We start from the raw sequence: 23,619 nt of genomic DNA on the forward strand, positions 1-23,619 counted from the left end.
GATGAAGAGATTAGAAACACCTTTTATTTACTACATCCACCATCTTTCAAATACTGAGCCTATACACCCCTCATAGATGAGCTGCTGTTGCCTTCATTTTCTTTCTTTTTACAAATGTCTTACCATGTTTATTAGGATGAAACCACTTGTTATATGGCCAAAAAGAGAACAGTTGGTAAAAACCATGCTAATACAATTCAAAAAACAATTTGTGAAAAAATGTGCTGTTATTATCGACTGCTTTAAGGTCTTTATAGATCTTCCATCTAACCTTATAGCCAGAGCAGAAACATGGTCATCCTACAAGCACCATAACACAGTCAAGTTTTTGATTGGTATCACACCACAGGGCACAGGCTCTTACATATCAAATGCATGGGGTGGAAGAGTAAGTGATACGTACATAACCGAAAACTGTGGCTTTCTGGACAACATTTTACCTGGTGTTTTAGTTCTTGCTGACCATGGCTTTGATATTCAGGACACTTTAGGTTGCATTATGGCTCAGGTAAAAATGCCAGCCTTTACCTGTGGGAAGTCGCAGCTAGCTCCAGTTGACTTAGAAACCATAAGGAATATCACTCATGTTAGGATTCATGTTGAACGTGTGATTGAGATCAGATGCGCCAGAAATATTGTATATTGGGGGAGACATTGCCAATTGATTTCTTGATGAGAAAAGATGTACAATATTTTGTACAATAGACAAGATTGGACTTGTTAAAGAAAGTTAGCATTTAGTCTTCCTTGTCTTCATTCTGAGAACTACTACATCAGTTGTGACAGAAGAACCGACCTTAAACATAAAGTATGGGCGTTTCCCGCATCCATCAAAACCCAACCGATCGTCTAATAACCTGTTTCCAGAATGGCCACTCGATCGAAGAATATGTAAAAGAGTTCCTAAAATTTCACACCAGGTCAACTGGACAGATGACGTTCTAAAGAACGTGTTCAGGCTTGGATTGGACGATCCTCTGCACCAGCCAGCTTCAGCCGCAAAACCAGGTTAATTCGCACAATACCTGGATCATGTGCTGTTGTTGAGCGGTTCAGCCTTTACCGTGGGTAAGGCTGATGATGACATCGCCAATCAACCACCATCACCAGCCATCTTCCTCGTCACACCGTCTTCATATCTTCACGTCATGCCTGCCCAACCTGAGCTTCGTAATGTCATGCCTCGCCTCCCGAGCCCTCAGCAAAGATGACCGCTGCCTCACCGCCTGCTCCAAGACCAATTCCTGTTCCTCGACCTGTTCCTGCTCCAAGACTTGTTCCTGTTCCTTGACCTGTTCCTGCTCTAAGAACTGTTCCTGCTCCAAGACCTGTCCCAGAGTCTGTTCCTGAGTCGGAGTCTGAACCCGAGCCAGCGCCCGCCGCGGACCACGAGCTTGAGCCACCTCCATGCTGGGCTGGAGAACTCCGAGGCTGGAGTCGATCACCAGATCCAGCGAGAAGTCAGGTCCGGTGAGACAGTTCTCAAATGAACCAGTTGAGGAGCGCTGGCTCATCAACTGTACCACATTCTCTATCATGGATGACGCGATCACACCCAATATCTTGCCCACCCCATTGTCACCATCTCCACTGATTCCATCATATTCCCTGGACTTATCTACCCCAATGGTGTCTCATAGCTCCTCAACTCTGCCCTCGCTACTGATTCCCGCCAGCTCGTTGGCTCCACCTCGGCCTCTTTCGACACCAGCTCGGCTCTGTGATACGGATCCCAAGGATCAGGTTCAGTTCTCCAGGCCCAGTTCTTTACCTCGACTTGTCAGCCCTTTGGATTCGCCTTGGCTCTATGCTCCCTCAGCTCCGCCGTGGTCCGTCATCACTAAGAATCCACCGGGCTCTCTCATCCCTCCAGTTCCACCTTGGTCTCTCGCCACCCTGGTTTCGCTGTGGACTTCCGGGCCTTTGGCTGTAACTCAACCCTCCACCCCTTCAGCTTCACCGGGATCCTCCTTCCCTCTGGTTCCACCGTGGTCCTCGGTCCCTCCGGTGTCGCCCCGTTCTGCCAGGTCCCCGTCTCCACCTCGGTCTCTCGAACCGAAAACGTCACGTCGGCCCTCCAAGCCTGCGTTGTCATCCTTATGGCTTTGCCATGGTCTCCAGCTCGTCCCGCTCCACTGCCATCGGTCGATGCCCAGGCTCTGCCCTGTAGGACGTTTAGGACTTTGCATTGGCTCCTTCCTCCACCAGTTCCGCCTTGGTGTTCCTCTCTGCTCTCCCTTCCTGTCTCCTGTCCATCTTCAGACTCTCCTCATCCTCCTCCAAAACCCCCTCCCTCAGCAGTTGGACTTTTACATTCGGTGCGAGGTCACGCCTCGTGGGAGGGGGAAGTACTGTCAGTATTATGTTGTGCCGTTTTCATTTCAGTGTGTTGGTTTCATGTGCTTCAGTTCAGTCTTTATCACCTGCTAGTTAATCTCCTTGGTTACTAATTACGTTCAGCTGTCTGTCGTTAAGCTCCCTGTGTATTTATACCCCCTGTTTCTTTCAGTTCATTGTCGGTTTTCGTCTTTATGCGAGTAGTTTGTATGATTGTTCTCGCTTTCTTCCATGTATTATCTTCATGTTTATTAAAGAAAGTTAGCATTTAGTCTACCTTCTCATTCTGAGAACTACCACATCAGTTGTGACAATACCACTGTCATTAGAACAACACAATTGTATTAAAAGAGCAACAGAACAGTTGGGTATGCCACAACTTTACTGTATGATGTACAAATTGTGAAAATGTACTCAATTCTGAAATAAAACTGTAACAAAGTTATCAGTGTGAATTGCCCAAATAACACATTACATTTTCAAAAGGAAATTAATAAATAAATATTAAAATAGAACGTTCAGCCTAATTTACGAATACAATCGGATTTATATTAAAAAATGTCCTGGCTTACCCAAGCTTTATAATGGCAGTGAATGGTTGTTTCTGTTTTGAAGTCCATAAAAGTGCACCGGGGGGTTAATAAAGGCCTTCTGAAGCAAAGCGAGGAGATTGTGTAAGAATAATATTCATATTTAAAACTTTGTAAAGTAAAATAGCGTCCCGTCAAACGAACATACAGATTCGATTTAAGCCTAAACGAGTAATGCTATGTACTTCTGATATTTACGCTACGCCATGACGCACTATGCTACTTCTAACGTCATAAGTTGTGTAAGTTGCATTTTAGGCGCAAGTAGACTAGTATGTTCGTTTGGCCGGAAGCTAGAATTTTACTTTGTAACGTTAAATATGAATATTTTTCTTAAACAAACTCCTCGCTTTGCTTCAGCATGCCTTTATTAAGTTCCAGCTGCGGCTGGCATAATAGCTAAAAGCAGACTCGCCATGTTTAGAGTGAACCCTTGGTATTTCTAGCTGATATGATCCTAATGATCTGAGTGATCTGTTGGGTTTATATTCAGTGAGCATATCTGCAATGTATTGAGGTCCTAGGCCATTGAATGATTTATATACCAGTAATAATACTTTGAAATCAATCCTAAATCTAACTGGGAGCCAGTGTAAAGACCTGAGGACTGGTGTGATATGTTCATATTTTCTGGTTCTGCTCAGAATCCTAGCGGCAGCGTTCTGTATGAGCTGCAACTGTCTTATGGTCTTTTTGGGAAGGCCAGTGAGGAGTTCTCTAAGGCTACGTTCACACTGCAGGCTGAAACGACCCAATTCCGATTTTTTTGCCCCTATGCGAGCTGTATCTGATCTTTTCATGACAGTCTGAACGACACAGATCCGATCTTTTCAAATGCGACCCAGGCCACTTGGGTATGTGGTCCCAAATCCGATACATATCCGATCTTTTCAAATGCGACTTCAGTCTGAACGGCCAGGTCGCATTTATCCGACCCGCACGTCATTGATACGCGAAAAACGTCATAATCCTGCGTTGAAGTAGTCGTCGGTTTGAAAACGGACTGCATATTCGTCGAGCTGAGGTAAATCTGCCGAACGGGTCGACCTCGACGAGCCCGTTAATTAAAAAAAAAAAGAAGAAAAAAAAGCCCACGGCCATTATACGTTATGTTAACTTATTTGTGCTGAATCTGATATTAGATAGGTCAGCGGCTGCTGTCTGGCTCTTGTGTAACGATCGCTGCGCGCGCTCGTGTGTGTGTGTGTGTGTGTGTGTGTGTGTGAGAGAGAGAATCACAGTTAAAGTTTAGCTACTTCCGCAAACGACAAGTGACGTCGTTGACCGTTGAGTACTCTTCTGCGCATGCGGGTCACTTCTGGGTCATTTCACGTTCACACAGGAGATCACAAAAGGTCGCATTTAATTGGAAATGTGAACGGCCTTGCAAAAAAATCGAATTTTTTCAAAAAATCGGAATTGAGCATTAAGCCCTGCAGTGTGAACGTAGCCTAAGTCTTGTCTGGAAACAAAGCATCTAATTCTTGCAATATTTTTTAGATGATAGTATGCTGATTTAGTTATCGCTTTGACATGACTACTGAAACTAAGGTCTGACTCTAGTGTCACACCAAGATTCCTGACTTGATTTTTAGTTGTTTGACCCCTAGAGTGAAGGTATGCGTTCACCTTGAGAACTTCATCTTTGTTTCCAAATGCAATGACTTCAGTTTTATCTTTGTTTAACTGAAGAAAGTTTTGGCACATCCAACTGTTGACTTCATCAATGCATTGGCGCAGGGAGTCAATGGGGCTGTAATCGTTAGGCGGTAGGGCTAAGTACAGCTGTGTATCGTCTGCATAGCTGTGGTAAGCGATTTGGTTCTTTCTCATTATTTGGCTCATTGGGAGCATATACAGGTTGAACAGGAGTGGCGCAAGAATTGAGCCTTGAGGGACTTTGAGGGACCTATACTCACATTATAACCTCTCCCATCTAAGTATGACCTGAACCATTTTAGGACTATCCCAGAAAGCCCCACCCAGTTTTCCAGCCTGTCAAGAAGTATGTTATGATCGACAGTGTCAAATGCAGCACTGAGGTCGAGTAGTACCAGCACTGATAATTTGCCTGAATCAGTATTTAAGCGAATATCGTTTATTATCTTTATGAGCGCTGTCTCTGTGCTGTGGTGCGGTCGGAAACCAGATTGAAAATTGTCAAAGTATCCATTCGAGCTTAAGAATTTGTTCAGCTGATTGAAGATAACTTTTTCAATGATCTTGCCTATGAAAGGAAGATTTGAGATTGGTCTATAGTTGCTTAATATGGTCTTATCCAGATTGCTCTTTTTCAGGAGGGGCTTGACAACTGCAGTTTTCAGGGAGTTTGGAAAACTCCCAGAGAGAAGTGAGGCATTTACCACTTCTAGAAGATCTGCTTCTAAACTGTTTAACACACTTTTGGAAAAATATGTGGGAAGTGTGTCAAGAGCGCAATTTTTTTGAAATCAGACAAAGTTACTACTTTTTCAGGTGGTCTGATCTGTCTGACCCCAGCGCAACTCAATGATGTGCTGATCACCTTTCTGATATTATTGATTTTGTCAGAGAAGAAAGAAGCAAACTCACTGCACTTGCTGTTTGAGAGCATTTCACTGGGAATCTGGCTTAGGGGGTTTGTCAGTCTCTCTACAGTAGCAAAAAGAGTGCGTGTGTTGTTTAAATTGCAGTTTATAATATTTGAGAAGAAAGTCTGTCTAGCTTTGCCTAGTTCCATATTGAAAGCATGCAGGCTGTCTTTGTAGATGTTATAATGGACTACAAGCTTTGTCTTCCGCCACATGCGCTCTGCTTTTCTGCACTGTCTTTTCATATTTTGCACTGCTGTTGAGTTTCTCCAAGGTGTTTTTTGTCTGCCACTCTTCTTCCTGACTTTCACAGGAGCAATATCATCAATTGCACTTTTAACTTTTGAGTTAAAAGAATCAAGGAGAAAATCAACAGAGTCAGCAGATATGCTTGGTGTTAAGGATATAGCCTTCATAAATAGTACACTAGTGTTCTCATTTAAGCATCTCTTCTTGACAGACACAGTTCTAGCTTCAGTGGCAGGAGAGATCAATATATCAAAGAAAATACAGAAATGATCAGACAGTGCTACATCCTTAATAACAATCGATGAGATGTTTAGACCCTTACTGATAAGTAAATCTAGAGTGTGTCCATGATTGTGTGTGGGTCCATGTATATGCTGAGTCAGATCAAAAGTTTTTAAAACAGTTTTGATTTATTTTGCCATATTGTTTTCTGCATTATCTATGTGAATGTTAAAATCTCCAGCAATGGCAAAAAAGTCAAACTCTGAGGTAATTGTTGATAACAGTTCTGTAAATTCCTCCGCAAAGGCTGGAGAGTATTTTGGAGGCCTGTAAATAATGATAAGTAAAATGCGTGGAGCACCTTTTAATACAATACCCAGATATTCGAAAGACGTGTAGTTCCCAAATGATATTTGCTTACATTGATAGATATCTTTAAAAAGAGCAGCTAGACCCCCACCTCTCTTAACAGCTCTGCAGACACTCATAAAAGTAAAGTTAGGAGGGGATGTTTCATTGAGGATTGTTGCACTGCAGCTGTCTTCTAGCCAGGTTTAATTTAGAAGCATAAAATCCAGGTTGTTTGTGGTTATTAAGTCATTGACTAGAAGTGATTTATTTTTAAGTGAACGGATGTTTAAAATTGCTAACTTAACAGTCTTACTTTTTTTCCCTACATCAATCTTAGTTAGACGTGCAACAGGCACCAGATTAGTTGAGTTTGCTGTACGGCTATTGAAGGCCTTAGACTTTCTATCTTGTAATAGAACAGCGATAGAGAAAGATACAGGCACACTGGGTTCCCGCTTGTTCTGTAAACATATGAGAAAGTTACTGTTATCAAAGCGGGGACCCGACACACATCACTGAGAGCTGGTATCAGTTGTTTTTGGTTCACCTCGAGCAGATGGAGGAGGGTGTGGGCCCTGGCGTTGTGGCAGAGGCCGAAGAGCTCTCACAGAAGGAGGGGGAGGGCGAGCTCGGCCCGCAGGCTTTGGTGGTAGCGGTGCCCGAGTTTTTTTGGTTGATATCTGGGGGCTTGCAGCAAAAGAGTGGGATAGTCTGGTTCCAGCATGCACCAGTTCTTCCATTTTCTGTGAGAAGCACAGGAGTGGAGTTGCTGGCGAGAGGGAAAAAGTGTCTGGTGAAAGGGGCTGTTGCTCTGGTGTTATAGGAGGCTGTGATATGCTGTCCTGGCTTCCCTGGCTGTTTTCCAGGAAGTCGTCCTTGGGTGCTGAATCTTGGAGCAGTTCTGATGTGTCGGTCTGTGATGAGCTCTGTGGGCAGGGCTCAGCTGAGATGGTGTCCGTGAGCAGAGGTTGTTGTGGCTCAGTGGTGTTATCATTGTCCTTGTGTGATATGTCAACATCATGTCCATTCTGAAGTGAAGTCCTGTGGTCATTCATACTGTGTTCAGGTGTGTGTGTGCCGTTCTGTACCATTACATTTGGAGCAATCTCAGCATTGAGACATGAATAGTGAAACCACTGAATATGAAATTTTGCATTGTCACACATCAAATCATCTGACCAAACTCAACCTGGCCACAGTGACACCAGCTTTTTTTCTTGCCCACTGCCACTTGCACCATTGTCAGAACCATCAGAATCAGGGACAGATACACTAGGTTGTGCTGACACATTAGCCTAGTAAGAAAGCCTAGTGTAGAACTTGCCAACTAGTTTAGGCATAATGGCTGTGTCAAAAATATGCTTGCTTTTCTTACATATAATTTCCCGTAACTCTTCATTAAACAAAATGTGTTCAACAAGCAAGTCTTTCTCTGTCCAAACAACAAAATAGGCAGACTCCAGTTTGCACACTCCAAGCTGTGTTTGGACCTGGTAGAAATACTGGTGGTTTCTGTTTAGTGTCAGTTTCCCTTCACCATCCTTCTCCAAGTAAAATCCTGTAACACTTTACACTGAATGGACATTTATTTTCAATGACACTGAAATCAATAACCCTAACCCTAACCTAACCCTAATAACAAGAAACAAGGCCATCCGAGGAAGCACCTAAAACACCTAAAGCACCTAAAGCACACGTGGGTTAATGAAAAAACCTGTCTCGTGCACTTTCACATTTTCATGAGATTTCTTATGTTCATCTGTAAACATATTACGTGCAAAATTCTCATGAGAACATCCCCAGGTATCCCCATCCCCATCCTTTTGATATAAATTTGTATAATTGGGGATAGCATACATGTGACGGGGCGCATAGCTACCGTCACGGCAGCGATGCGCTACCTATTCCAGTTCACAAAGACTGAGTGCAAATGATGCCTGTATTTGTTTGTCAAGCGTGTCAATGTGTTCTGTTTATCCTCATATTGTTTCAAATCAGCGGTAACCTAGCCTTTTATCAAAACCCCCACAGTAATCCCGTAGTTTTCGTGTGCACACTTTTAATATCTAATACTACGGTGATTTATATGCTATAGCTACTACTATCAATACATATCTTGCTGTTTAAAATCATGCCATTTACTTCACAATTATAACCAGTTTCAATAACCACGCAACACATGTCTTCGTTAATTATGTATCTGTTTATTTAGTTTAAAAGGAACATAGCTTTGACATACCATCTTTGTGTCTTACTGGCGTCTCCGGTTTGTTTGTGTAAAGGAATTTTTGCCGCAATTGTGGGGTTTAAATGACGCTATGACTTCCGGGTCAATTGTAAGTGACCCGGAGTTTGAGTCATTAATTATTTGGCTGTTATTATGACTTGTGGCTTTGCCAAATGTAAGCTGGAACCATATAAATAATATTTTGTAATTTTCTAGTTTTATAGATGTAGAATTTCTGCTGTTTTTAAGCATTTATGGCCTATTTTTACCTGAGCCACCCCTGTATTGTAATATTGTGTTGATATGTGCCAATTTCAGGGGTGCCTTCAGCTCTAAAAAGATTAGTAGCTTCATTCTCTCCGGGGGAGCGTGAGATGAGAGGACATAAGTCTGTCGATGCTCTATGTATAGTGGCTTGTGCAAAGGTCAATTTCTAAGCAGCTGAAACATTTTTATTGTTTTTTGACTCTCATGTCAATTTATTTTATTTACTAAAAGGTATGTGTTTTTTTTGTAATTTTTATTTTATTTATTTTTTGTTAATTTTTATTGCCTTTCTTTGGCCTTAATTGGGGTAAATAAAAAGATCCCATCTGTTCAAACTCATCTAACTTCTTCTGAGTGCTTACATCTGCTCACGACGACTCAGTCACATCTACCCTCAACAATACACTTTTGATAAAGCGCTGAGCTGGTTGATTGGGATCAGTGCAACATATGCAGTTTTCATTTTAGATGCTGTGATTCGACCAGCACGAAATTGAAATCACAGTTTAGAAGAAGCTTAATCCTTGTAGCTATCTCAACTGCCTTTGCTTGCTCCTCTAGTATAGCCTGGCTAACGTCAGACCAAGTCTCATTTGAGACTTGGTCTGGGAACCACATGTTCATTTTCTCGTATTTGAGGCGTGGTTTACGAATGCTCAGAGCTGTTTATTGGGCGCTATGAATGTCTATCAAATGCGCCTGTACGTAGCTCATAGCCAATCGCTTCAATTATACCAGATGACGTATGTAGAGTGACAGAAATTCGACGAGGAAAAAGACGATGGGTCAAAGATTTATTTGTACACGATGGCGTTTAGTGAATATTACCGTTTGTGCAAGATAAACATGAGGGTAGAGGTAACATCGAGTCTGATGCCATGTTGGAACCATAGATATAAACAAACTGCTTCGGTGTCGTCATCGTCTTGCTGCTGCCTCCCCGTTCTGTGATTGGTTCCCTTTTTCAGGGGAAAATCTGGTCCATGGTGTCCAGGCTGCCTAGCTGCGTGAATAAAATCGTGCTGCGAGCAAGGCAGCATGGGGAAACCCAGGCTACCTCTGGTACTGAAATGTTTATATTATTACAAATGGACAATACATCACTGTTGTCCATGTGAAGTACCTCCTCATTTCGCAGTTAAGTCAACACCAGAGGAAAGTTTTCACTAATTCGACTCTCTCAGATCGCGTCTTTGATAATGCACACTGAGTGATTGTCACTCGAGTGAATGAGCACCGATTTCGGCCATTTGTCTGAGATTTCGCTAAATTTATCGGCGAGTGAATATCGGGGCTAAAATCGTGCAGTGTGAACTTGCCATTAGATTTGACAACTGATGGCACTGGTTCTCACGTGTTTTAACCCAACGAGACATGGTTGAAATACAAAGGGTGGAGAATGAGTTTATGCTGAAATATATTATTATGAAATATATGATTATGAGAATATGCTAAAATGTTTTGCAATATTGACGATTGTTATTTTTATAAAATATTAATAAGAAATAAGAAATAAGTAGTTCACAATTCACTTTATGACACAATGCCCTGCAGCCGCGCAAAGCAATAGAAAAATGACCTTTCCATTCACTAATACCTACTGGAGATAAAAGGGCCTAAATGGACAGAAAAAAATTAGAAATCATACACAGGAGATCTGAACTTCCCATTGAACATGACACCAAGACGCATGTTGCCCATTTCATGTCTGGATTTCGAAACGGCTTGACTCCTAATGAGGCTGGGAAGGTTTGTTTACCGTTCATCACCTCATTGCAGCTTTGTCCAATTTGTTAGTGACCTCTGCCTTCTCGGCACACATGATGAAACAGTTCTTCGCTCACAGGCGAGCTTCAGGTGTGCTTACATGCTGCATATTCCCTGCTGGCTTATTAAAAGCATATTTGCATTTCAGATTTGTTTCCAAACTTCAGGAGCTTCTTGTTTTGGCCTCTCTCCACCACATGAGCCAGGGAAAGTGTAGATTAATGACCATACAGAGATTCTCATTTGACACAGAGTCACTTTGGAATTTAATACAAATTGCAAATCAGGTGTCGCTTTGAGGCGAAATGTCAGCCTCTGAACGCACTTCACTTTCAAGTCCTGCCGGAGAGTCAGACACGAGATCAGTTAATGTTTGTTCCCAGTGGATTAGAACATTCCCATTATCTGTCACGGCTGAATTTTAATTCATTTTTCAGGCAGGCAATTGTTTCAGATGTGAAAAGCACTTGCATTTGTGCATCTTTAAACTGTCGTGCCTCCGTTTAAAAGATGGCCTGTAATTAAATTAAACAAGATTTTCTGATATCAGTATGCATCATGCAATATTTTTATTTAATTTGAACATTATTAATTTTTTGTGTGGGCTCCACCAGAACCCTGTTGTATTTCAAGCCCCTTAAGGACGCTGTTTTAGGAGATTTTTTTCTTGGTGAAATCCCAAAAGTCGGGTGACAGGTGGCACTGCATCAGAAGTATTCATGTTTAACTTGTGCATTCCCAAAGCCGTAGGTCTCTGAGTCCTGAATGAAACTGACAGAGAGCTACAAAACTGCATGTGACCTTGCCTTGAAATCTTTAGCATGATGTGAGAGTGTAACTCCAGAGGATTTGATTGAGATGAGCTCAGAGGTCTAATCCCAATCTCAGCTATCAACTTCTGCAAAAGCAACTAGATATAAAACCTTACACAGACACATGATATGATTTTATTTGGGCCTGGGGCATAGAGGGATTCGATTGGTTAGGGATTGCCAAGAACATGTTTGACTGACTTAAAAATCTTGGATGTTCCAGATCTGTAAGAAAACCTTTCAAAAACTGCACGTAAAGTCTAAAACCATTTCAAACTTTAAAAAGTTGATCTCAATGTCTTGATGATCTCAAACGAGTCTTAACTGTCTGTTTTACTGATATCATGTGTGCATTAGTTTTTAGATCTATGTACAGTAAATTCTAAAGGGATAATAGACCCCCCCAAAAAAATCTGTCATCATTTACTCATTACATTACATTTTTCAGATGGATCTTCAGAGCGGAAGCAAAAACTTTTTACACACTTTAACACATTTTACTTTTATCCCTGAGCTGAAGAAGAAGTTATGAGTTCTGAAAGCTACAGTCTGTTTTTAATTTTTCAATTAAATCATCTCTGAAAATCAAAGATTTGAGTCCTTATAATTCCTCCTGTAATGCTTTAAAAATTCACAAACAACTTCTAATCTCAAGTCTCACAATTTAAAGATGTGACTAACAGTGTGTTATCTGGAGACCAGTTCACTTGTACTGTATATATCTTAGGAATTTAATTGAAGCTTTTAACAATTTTGACCCTTTGCCTGGCCCTGTCACATAATAAACTCAAGTACATGCTGAGAGATTAAGGCATGCATTTGTTCGCATGGTTTCTCTAAAGCAAGTTTTATTTAACTATGGCCTGGGGTCCCATGTGTTTCAAATGATCATTAAGCCATTAAAAGATCTGCTTTTGTAGACAGAATCATGTAGTCGAGTTGTTCAGCTCTCCTGAAATTTAGATCTGGGATTATGACAAAGCTCTCGGCTCTTGGAGTTAACCTTTGCCCTGATGAGGAACTTCTTGTCCTCATTCGTTCACCAGCTCATTTTAACAGTTTTAGCGTCTGAGGCGTTCTGCAGCTGCAGGCCTGTGTCTAGTTGAGAACCTTAACATCCCATTAAATGACCCGTCTCACCACCCCACCGACATTCAGCCATGCTAAAAAGTTCACAAGTGCCTCTTTGTTGAAGGTGCTTTGACTAATATGAGGTGCTGTAATTATGGCTGTGGTGAAGGGCTTTGTTGAAGTCAAGGGAGATTAATGAGTTGACACAAACTGAAAGCACACTTCAGTGCAGTGTAGGCTACTAGTACAGAAGTACACACAAGTGTGTTGTAAAAGTGAAAAAGCTTGTGGCTGAAAAAGCAAAAAATAGGTTAAGACACAGCTAAAGGCCCTCTGTGGTAATGAATGCTGCTGTGTCCCACTTTATGATGAAGACCGTAGGTACCATGGACGTAAATTAGCAATATTTTTGGTATGTTTACATTTTGAAAATTTTACTTAAGTTTATTAACATCCATTGTCCCCATTAAATAGACATTTTATTTTCTCCCAAAACACTAAATAGCACTAAACGCCAGCACAGCACTTTCCTAAACATTAGCACTGTGAAACTGATAAATGAGAAAATGCAGTTATTATGTAGATAATTAGAAACATTCAAACTATTGTTACTACAAGCATACCATGTAGTATAGCCCAAAACAACAAACGCTACTTTGCATTGAGAAATGAGCCAATACTCCTTCAAAAAAGTTCTGGTTCATATATCTACCGTAAGGGAAAGTGCTAATGTCTTCTTTAAATTCTGGAGAGGAAATCAATTGTTGAATAACCCTAAATTGTTTTTTGATTTCTGAATGTCTACGGATAATTCTGAATGTTTCTCTCATAAACCACATTGTGTACAGACACAAACACACTATAAAACACCACCTTTATTTGGCAATCCCATTCAGGATGTCATTTTCCAGCAACACTACAACTCAATCCAACGCAGTAACTTACAAAGTAAAGTTTTTGTCTTTCCTTTCTTTGCCTTGTTATTCATCAAAAACAGCACTCGGTATGCTTAGCTAGCAACATAACTTTGCGCACCATTGACAGAATCATCAGGATTCTGTACACAGCGCTAGAGCGTACGTTGTTTCATAATGATGGCCACCGCTCTTTCATAACTCAGAGAGACTTGTTAATTTATCCTCCTCAAGCCCCCCGCTGAAAGACATTCACACTTCAGCCTCATTCCTTGGGCATTTCCACCATCTGACATGACATGCCATAAATCAGCAGCGGTGGGCTGACACGTTTGCAACGAGCCCCCGGTACGAGCGGGCCAGTGAGATTTCTCGCTCAGATAACAACTTGCTGTGGAAACCTTTTATTCACAGTGAATCAACCAGGAATTTGTGGGCTCAATAAATCATTCAGTCAGTAGGCGGTATGGCAACTTTGACAATTTTTCTATTTTGATGATGAACGTATTGGTGGTAAAAGGGAATGAAGTATACACTTACATTTGCATTTATTTTCTTGGCCAATACTTTTTTTTTTTTTTTAACAAACTATGGTTGAGCACATTGATTCAAAACAAAGAGTAGTGCTAGTGCATTTTGTACCTAGAACGAAGGTCAAAATCTTGCACCACAGGCATGAACTTGGACTTTTGTTTTATAGTCTAATATCTGCCCCTAAACGACACACACATGTGTCACGGTTCATGGATTCATTGGCTCACCCTTGCTATGTGTGTGCGTGTTGTATGAATGGGCGTGGCTCATCAGCACGGCTCGTTATCGCTGATGAGCTGATCAACGCCAGCTGTTTTGAATGAGGATGTCCTATATATTGTTTGTCACCTCGTCCTGTCTTTGTCAGATGGTTGTGGAGGTTCCCAGGCACAGCTCACAGTTCTCTCTCCCTCGCTCCAGTTCCCGATTTCCTGTTCTGAGATTCGTCTGCCTGTTCTGTGAATTGGACACTAGTTCCTGTGTTCCCGTTCTGAGTTTCGTCTGCCTGTTCTGAGGATTGTCTGCAGTTCGTCCGTTGCTGCCTGCCCACTGAGTCCTGCGTTGCCGAGCCTGTCATTCTACTGTTTGCCTGACATCTCAACCTGCACTGCCATTTCTATTGTGTTAATAAACACCAGTATTCACTTGCTATTGAATCCTTGACTTTTCCTTCGAGCCATGACAGAACCATCTGACCAGATCATGGATTCAGCGAGTGCGGTTACATTTGAGCAGATGTATGCCGATAATCACGCCCGTATGGACCGTCAGGATGAACAGATCGGTTCCTCGGGTCGGGCGATACAGGCTCTGGTAACGCAGGTGTCCGAGCTCACCTCTCAATTACAACGTCTGAGACGTCCCACTGCGCCAGCACCGCCCCCGCCTGTTCCCCCGGAAAGTATCAACATCAACCGACCGGAGCCGCGCATCCCCACCCCCGAGAGATACTCTGGAGAACCGAATATGTGCCGAACTTTTCTAACCAAATGTTCGATTTACTTCTCTCTTCAGCCTGTGACGTTTTCCTCCGAGGAGAGTAAAGTGGCACTGGTGATGACGCTGTTATCTGGACGCGCGGCTCTGTGGGGAACAGCGGTGTGGAAGAATCAACATCCATGCTGCTCTTCGTTCCAAGCACTCGAGCAAGAGATGAGCCGCGTTTTCGATCGCGCGGTCGCCGGACGCAAGGCGGCTCGCCAACTTGCCGATCTCCGACAGAACAACAGCTCGGTTTCCGACTATTCCATCCAGTTCCGGACGTTGGCCGCTGAGTGCAAATGGAACGAGGAGGCGCAGTGGGACTTGTTCCTGCATGGGTTGGCTGATCGTGTTCAAAAGGAGATCTACACGTTGGATTTACCCAAGACTCTTGATGGACTGATTGAACTGGCACTACGAGTCGATGCACGATTACAACAGAGAACGAATCGATCGTTCCAGACTCCAGTGGGGGATTTTGCTGAATTCCCCAGTCTCAGGGGAGTGAACACGGTCAGCCCCTCGGACGATCCTGAACCCATGCAGGTAGGTCGAGCTCGGCTCTCCCGGGAGGAGAGAGAACATCGCCGTTCGAGAGGTCTGTGTCTCTACTGTGGAGAGGCCGGCCACTTCATTTCCACCTGTCCTTTAAAAGGCCAAGCCCGGCGGTAGGACGGAGGCTACTGTCGGGCGGGATATCCTTGGCCAGACCCTCGAACGCCACCCTCCTCCCGGTGAGACTCATGTGGGCAGGCCACGCCTTCAACGGCCAGGCGCTGGTGGACTCAGGAGCGGAAGGGAATCTGATGGACTTTTCCTTGGCTCAGAAACTTCACATCCCCATCACACCTCTTGAGCACGGTATCACCATCCACGCACTAGATGGACAGGAACTTCCGGGCATCACTCACATCACTGGACCCATCACACTGATCACTTCGGGTAACCACACGGAGAGGATCTCACTCTACCTCACTCAGTCACCTCACGCTCCCATTGTCCTGGGTCATCCGTGGTTGGTGAAACACGGACCCAGGATAGAGTGGGGTCAGAACTCCGTGTCCAGTTGGAGCAATCAATGTTATGCCTCATGTCTTTCGTCTGCTGTTCCGTCTGTTTCTTGTTCTGTGTTGCAGGAGGAGCCAATGAATCCATGAACCGTGACAACATGTCTATATTACTAATGGGACTATTGCTCTACACTGGCCAAGAGGGGATTAGTGTTTCTGGTAATTTTGAAGAAACAAAAGTGACATACAAAATGTACTTTTAAGGTCTTTTTTCATAATATAACTGTAATATGCATTTTTTTTTTTTTTTTAAACATGCCAAGAGGGGACCTGTATATATCAAACTATCTAGGCAGGTTATGTCCAATGAAGGAACATAAATGGGACTGATGTAATCAAACATGTAACTTTATTAAACACTAGACACAATAATATATTAGTTGGCAATCAGAGCAAGCAAATATTCTCCGTAGGTAACAGTAAAGAAAATTATACAATAAAAAATACTCACAGTGAATAAAGTCTCATAATAAATGAGTTACAGTAATGCTCTGAGTCTCATAATACATAGGCTGCAGTGAATAAAGTTGAATAAATAAATACTGTTCACATACACACACTCCAACACTGCAAGAGACACTTCACACCAAATAGTCCTCACACACACGGCGTTTCACACTTCACACAAGTGAACACTGTCCTCACAGGATATATTGCACAATGCCCATAGGCCGAATAAGGCGATATGACTATTGCCAAACAAACAAAAACAAACAAACAAAACATTTAAGTTAGCAGGCTATCACTGGCAGACCTCCACGCTAGGCCCACCCAGTTCCAGGTCCGCATAGAACAGTGGTAGAAGATTTCCGAGGCACACACATACATCCAAATAAATAAAAATAAAACAGAATGATTAAACCCAGGAAAAACAGTGGCTAGTTGGACAGACGAAGGCAATCCTCCTGTAATCACAAGCATAAATAGTTTATGATACTATGTTTACTAGCATTGTGACAGTCTAAATCATTATTAGATCTCTGATTGAAAGATTACAACAAAAAAAAAGAGTTAAATGAACTTACGTTTTTGAAACCAGCCTAGATGAATTAGAGCTATATGCACCGGAATATTTATTATAATTATTATAATTATTTGGAATTATTATTATAATAACAATGATACAAAATGTTTTGAAGATAAAACATTTGAAGGTAAATTCACAAGTATGATGCATTATTTATATTGGTTTCATAGTAAATGTCGTATGTTTAACTTTGCTTATATATTTTTTTTATGGAATATCACTGGCAGACATTAACTTTCCCATTAAGAGCCAATATTTGACCCCTTAAATTGATTTCCAGGGGCATTTTTTTCTAACTATGTTCTAACCATTTATTTTTCTAACCATGCATTTAAACTGCAATTACAACATCATAAATAATGTTATGAGATTAATGATTTATAATTAATATAGAAAAAATTAGATGCTAAAAAATAATAAATTATATATTTTTAATTATGAAATCACCGTCTTAATGTACGAGTCATAGAAGCATTCATTCAACTGATTTGTTCAAAATGGCAGATTCGTTCTGGAACTAAGCAACTGGGTCACTGAATCAAAAAAAAAAAAAAAAAAAAAAAAAAAAAACGAATTTGTTCAGATACGCATAACTCTTTCTGTGGCTTGTTTGGAACTATTGTCATTGGAGAAATAGAGCAAAAACAGAATATTTGGAATATTATGTCTAAAATGTCACATCACAATATTCACTCTTTGTTTACTGAACTGTTTTATAAAATCATTATCACATTTGCAATCGCGCCAATATTCTGGAAATATTTGTTTAATATCATATGTTATAATTATAAAAATAACTCATACTAGGGCAATTTTTTCCACCACATTTTGAATTTTGGGTGCATATTAATTCTGCTGCCATTTTGCCCCCAACCTCCTGATAACATCTGACCCTGCTTTAAGAGAAACATAAAACACGACAAAACATTAATAGTTTTCTATGTTGTTTTTCGTCATTGGAAAGAACGACATATTTGGCTTTAAGCTACATTTGAAAACATAATTGCGTAAAAAGAGGCATGCTGTTTTGACCAATATTCTCTCTAGATTTAACGATAGTCAAATTAACAAACAGGTTAAACAAGCCATAGCTTACTTTTAGATGTGGTGAATGAAGTTCGACTGTTTGAGATATCCCTTGCCAGTTATTATGCGTACAGCAAATCTTCTTGTATGAATATGGTCAATTTCTAGTGTTTATATCAAAAAAGAAACAATGCTGGGAGATGTTTTTGTATTTAGCGCGTTCACCGCAATGTATGTTTTGTCTCGGCTTTGTGCAGCGTCACGCAATAGTGCAGAATCTGATGACTGGCGTCAATGGTTCCGTTGCTTTAATTTTGTTCATCAATTGATGTTGCGATGATTTATATAAAAATGTATATCAAGTCATTCTTGAGTCATACAGTTCAAGTCAAGTCAAGTCTCGAGTCATTGGATCTTAAGTCAAAGTCAAGTCATTTTCTTAATTTAGTCAAGCAAGTCTCAAGTCCTTAAATTTGCGACTTGAGTCTGACTCTAGTCAAGTCATGTGACTCGAGTCCCCCATCTCTGATAAACACTACACATTACGTCTAGAAGAAAAAGGGCCAGTAAACTTACTTTGCTGCAAACCCGTGTAGACTCACTACTCGCTATAATGCGAGCAAAGTTTCTGTAGACTCGTAACTGCGTGTACCATTTCAGATCACTACTTTATACAGTGAATAATGATTTTATTAATCAAAATGATTAACCCAGTCGGATGGTAAAGAACGATACTTGTTTGGCTGCTTTGTACATTTCTTGCCATCACAAACACACTGTAAAGATTTTGGAGGTCAATCTCAAAATGTTATGTTGACTTGCTGCACTGAACATTTTTAGTTGGTTCAGTTGAAATATATGAAGTAGGGATGTTCATTTAACTTTTTTTTTTTTCTGACTGACAGCTGATGCTTGTTGACCAGTCATCATCAGTTAACTGACATAATTAAAAGGTTAGATTAGAATTAAATGGAATTAGAATAGATAAGTGTCTGTGACCCATTCAAATACCTCAATTTATTTTAGATTTACATGTGCAAATAGCAAATAAACAACAGAACAAGGATTCAGACAAGAATAAAAGTGTACTGTGTAAGAGGAATAAAATAGATAAGCCTACTCAAATGAACAATTAATTAATTAATATATATATATATATATATATATATATATATATATATATATATATATATATATATATATATATATATATATAGTACAGGCCAAAAGTTTGGACACATTACTATGTTTTGTGTTTTTGAAAGAAGTTTCTTCTGCTCATCAAGCCTGCATTTATTTGATCAATTTTTTTTTTTAATATTGTGATGTATTATTACAATTTAAAATAATTGGTTTTCAATTTATTATACTTTAAATTATAATTTATTTCTGTGATGCAAAGCTGAATTTTCAGGATCATTACTCCAGTCTATCACATGATCCTTTAGAAATCATTCTAATATGATTATTCATTATCAAAGTTGGAAACAGTTCCGCTGCTTAATTTTTTTCATACCCTGTGATACTTTGATGAAAAAAAAAAAAATGAAAAAAAGAGAAAAAAAAAAAATGGAAAAAAAAGCAAGGCCCGGTTCAGCTTTACCTTATCACTGTTGCAGGTCTATATGAAAATAATTCTGAAGTTTTAATACACACAGACAGTTCATTTAGGCTAATTCAAGTGTTTTCATGCAAAGAATACAATTGTCAATCACACTGATTGTTGTTAGAATTTTAATTATATTATTATTATATATTATATTATTAATTTAATAAAAGAGCGCTTTTAACCCTCTGAGGTCTGAGCTGTTTTCTGGCCCTGGAGGTGTTCTGACATGCTCTGACATTTGTGTTTTTTTCTGTTACTAGTGACATTTTCATGGCTAAAGTCTAATTACACTGTATTCAGCACAAACTCTGCTACAATAATATATCAGCAGCATGTATGTAAAAGTTTGTAGTTTTGAGATAATGACATTTATGCGTGGTTTGTGAAAGCATAGGCTACTGTCAGTTAAGTTCTATTCGGACGCTAATATTGTTTCTCATGGGCTCGTCCGGTATTTTAAACATTTACAGGGGTAAGTCGGTGATTTTAGTGCCGTCTGAATCCATAATATCAGTGTTTTTTCTCACCCAACCCACGTAAAATTCCCTGGCCAAATTAGTACCTACTGTTTTTTGACAAACAGTTCGTGTGCTAATTTAATTGCCGTCTGAATCCACATCTCTGAGTTTACAAGAAGAGATTCAAAATTCACTGTTTAAATCCTTTTTGATCACTGCCGAGCACCGTACATAAGATGTAAACTTTTATTACTGAAATACTGGAAAGTGTTTACAAGAACAATATTTCATCGCAGCTCCACCTCAGCGAACAAAAATGGGAGAAAGATGAAAGCACGTACAATTTTTGAAATGGTTATTGTGGCAGCAATATATGTAACAATTTTAAAATATGTAGGCTATGCTATTATAGGCTATTATAGTTTGGATTATTTTTTATAAAATCCAATAGTCCTAATAAATGTAATTTCAACTATTTCTGAAGTGCTTCTTTTATAAAGAACACCACTTTCTAGCATATAACAGTGAAACAGCGCCTGGACAAGAGAATAATTGATTCTCGAGTCATCGATATCAACAGATTCAGCACCATCGCCACGGACAGCACCGGGTAACGTTGCACGTAAGAAGGCATATCTTAAGCAGCTTTCTAAGGTATAGTTCGGGGAACAAGCCTAGTAATGGTATACCTTTAGTTAAGTTATACCTTACGAGTCTTCGTAGCGCGCTAAGAGACAACGTTATCGGGAAACCTGGCCCAAATGTTTTAAAAATAGAAATCTTTTGTAACAAGAATATGCACTACTGGTCAGTAATTTGGGGTCAGTAATTTTTTGTCTTTCTTTTTTGAAATTAATCAATACTTTTATTCAGCAAGGATGTGTTAAATTGATAAAAAAGTGATAGTAAAGAAGATTTATATTATTAGAATTTTTTTAAAAATTTTTTTTTAAATGCAGTTCTTTTTAACCTTTTATTCATCAAATATATTAGGCAGCAGAACTGTTTCCAACACTCATAATAAATCAGGATCATGGGATAGGATGTCACTGAAGACTGGAGTAATGATCCTGAAAATTCAGCTTTGCATCACAGAAATAAATGATCATTTAAAGTACGATAAATTGAAAACCAATTATTTTAAATTGTAATAATATATCACAATATAATTTTTTTTTCTGTATTTTTGATCAAATAAATGCAGGCTTGATGAGCAGCAGAAGAAACTTCTGTATATATATATATATATATATATATATATATATATATATATATATATAAGATACAAAATGAAGACAGACTTCACTGACCAGTCTTCTTGGCATGTTTAAAAAGAATAATAATAAAAAATAAAAATAAAATATGCATATATATGTTTGGGGATGTTTGAAAAAAATGAAATTTCCTTAACTACGCAGCCAGTTAAACAGTAGCTCAGAGTCTCAGAAGTGTGAACCACGTGTGATAATGGGCCATTGCAGTTCCTGCTCCAGCCTACAGGAGCGCTGCTGAGTATGGACTTAAACACACACACACACACACATCTGCAGGTCCCCACTTGGTCAAAAAAATTAACAAAATCACCAGAGCGTTTTTTATTTGATTTTAACATGTTTTAAAGCATGACCAACAGGGGACTTGAAAAATGTCCCCACTTGGCTCGGGGGTCCCCTGTTGGTGAGTGTGTAACGACACCAAGGTCCCCTCTTAGATAGGTTGACGAGTAAAAAAAAAAAAAAAAACACACACACAAAAACCTGTATGTGGTTGCATTACATGTCGATCAGATATCTCATCCCCAATTATCATAAACACTCATTTGGACAGCTATAAATCTATACAAATGGTTAAGAGGAATGATTTGGAGGAAGTTGAGGTCTAGATTGTGTAATTCATAAATTTAAAGGACCACTGATCATTCTTGTAGGGATGAATCAAACTGCACACACGAGGCACTTATGTTTCAAAACTACCCTTGAAGCAATGGGAGACATTACTTCATCTTTAAAAGTAAACTGAGGGTAAGAGTGAGAGCTTCATGTTGGCATTGATCGAATCTCACTTAAGACCTCTTCCTAGGAGACAAGCTGGAACTGGGTAATTTGAACAACCTTTGTGCTCCATTAAATAAATAGGCCAGACTAAGAGCACAACCCTGGAGATCCTTCACTATGATCAGCACTCTGAGATGGGATCTTCTGGGGATTATTGCCCATGAACCCCAAGGTTGAATGAGCAAGGTCATCCAGACATGATGACAAGAGAGCCATTTTAGATTCCTTATCTTCTGTAGAACGGTCTAGAAGGGCCAACAGGAGATGGTGAATCTGTATTGCATTTGGAAATACTTAGGGCATTGATAAATGACATCATCAGAGTTCCATTGTGTCCTATTTCCAGATCTAGACTAAATCAAGGATCCCAGTGATTTTTTTAGACTATTGTTTTTAAATGCAAAGATGCAAAAAAGTTGCAAAATGACTGCCAACGTGAAAATCTGCAATGGATATTCCTGACATTTAAAAGCCATACAGCATAATGACTCCTGTAAATTGTATCATTTGATGGAAAGGAAATTTGGAAACTGGACCTCCAGAATTGAATCCCTCTGGTTTAGACAGTTACTCAGTAGAAAAGGTTCTCCATATTTCCTTTTTCTTTTTTCTTAATGTAGAATCAGCATACAGGAAGTACATTTAATATTTTATATTTGTATGATGACATTTTTAACTAAGTACTATTAGAATAGCCCATACCAATACCTTTGTTGTTTTACATTTTGAGAAAATACAGAAAAATTACAGCCAATAAACAATATATATATATATATATATATATATATATATATATATATATATATATATATATATATATATATATATAATAAATTTAATAATTTTATCATAATTTAATAAGCAAACTTAACAATTAAATAACATGATTAATCTTATAACACTTTTAAATTCACCTTTTAATAAACAACAATCATCCCATTAACCCATAATGATAAATGTCTAATTTAGCCCTCCCTTCATTTGAAATATATATCCAGATGTTATCTGTAACTGTCATCACTGTCTGTCATCACTATGCTTGTGCATAGCTAGTGCATTATCCAAGTATCACCTGAAAAATAATCTGTAATAAGCGATTTTAAGATTTAGTTAAATTCAACTAATCCTTTGCTTCGCCTCAAATTTCTTCCTCAAAATGTTCTGCCTACATTTGCTGAAAGACACAGCTGATCTGAATTCATTCAACCTTCGCTGACTGTAAAACACAGCTAAGAACTAAGACCAAACACAACGAAATGTGGATGAAAATCAATAGATATCTGGCACCACAAGAAAGAGCGGTGCCTTGAGACTTCATCTCCATTTATTACTGCTGATTTATTTATTTTACGCAGCCACTATTACTGTGGACTGACCTCTTAGAGGGGAAGAAAAAAATGCAGTGTTCAGCAAATTAGCCATTGTTTTTGTCACTGTTTTTTTGTCGGCGGTACATAATAGTCAGTGTGGTCCTCTGACAATG

This window comes from Leuciscus leuciscus (assembly GCF_965113295.1).
Source record: "Leuciscus leuciscus genome assembly, chromosome: 20".
NCBI classification, from domain to species: Eukaryota; Metazoa; Chordata; class Actinopteri; order Cypriniformes; family Leuciscidae; genus Leuciscus; species Leuciscus leuciscus.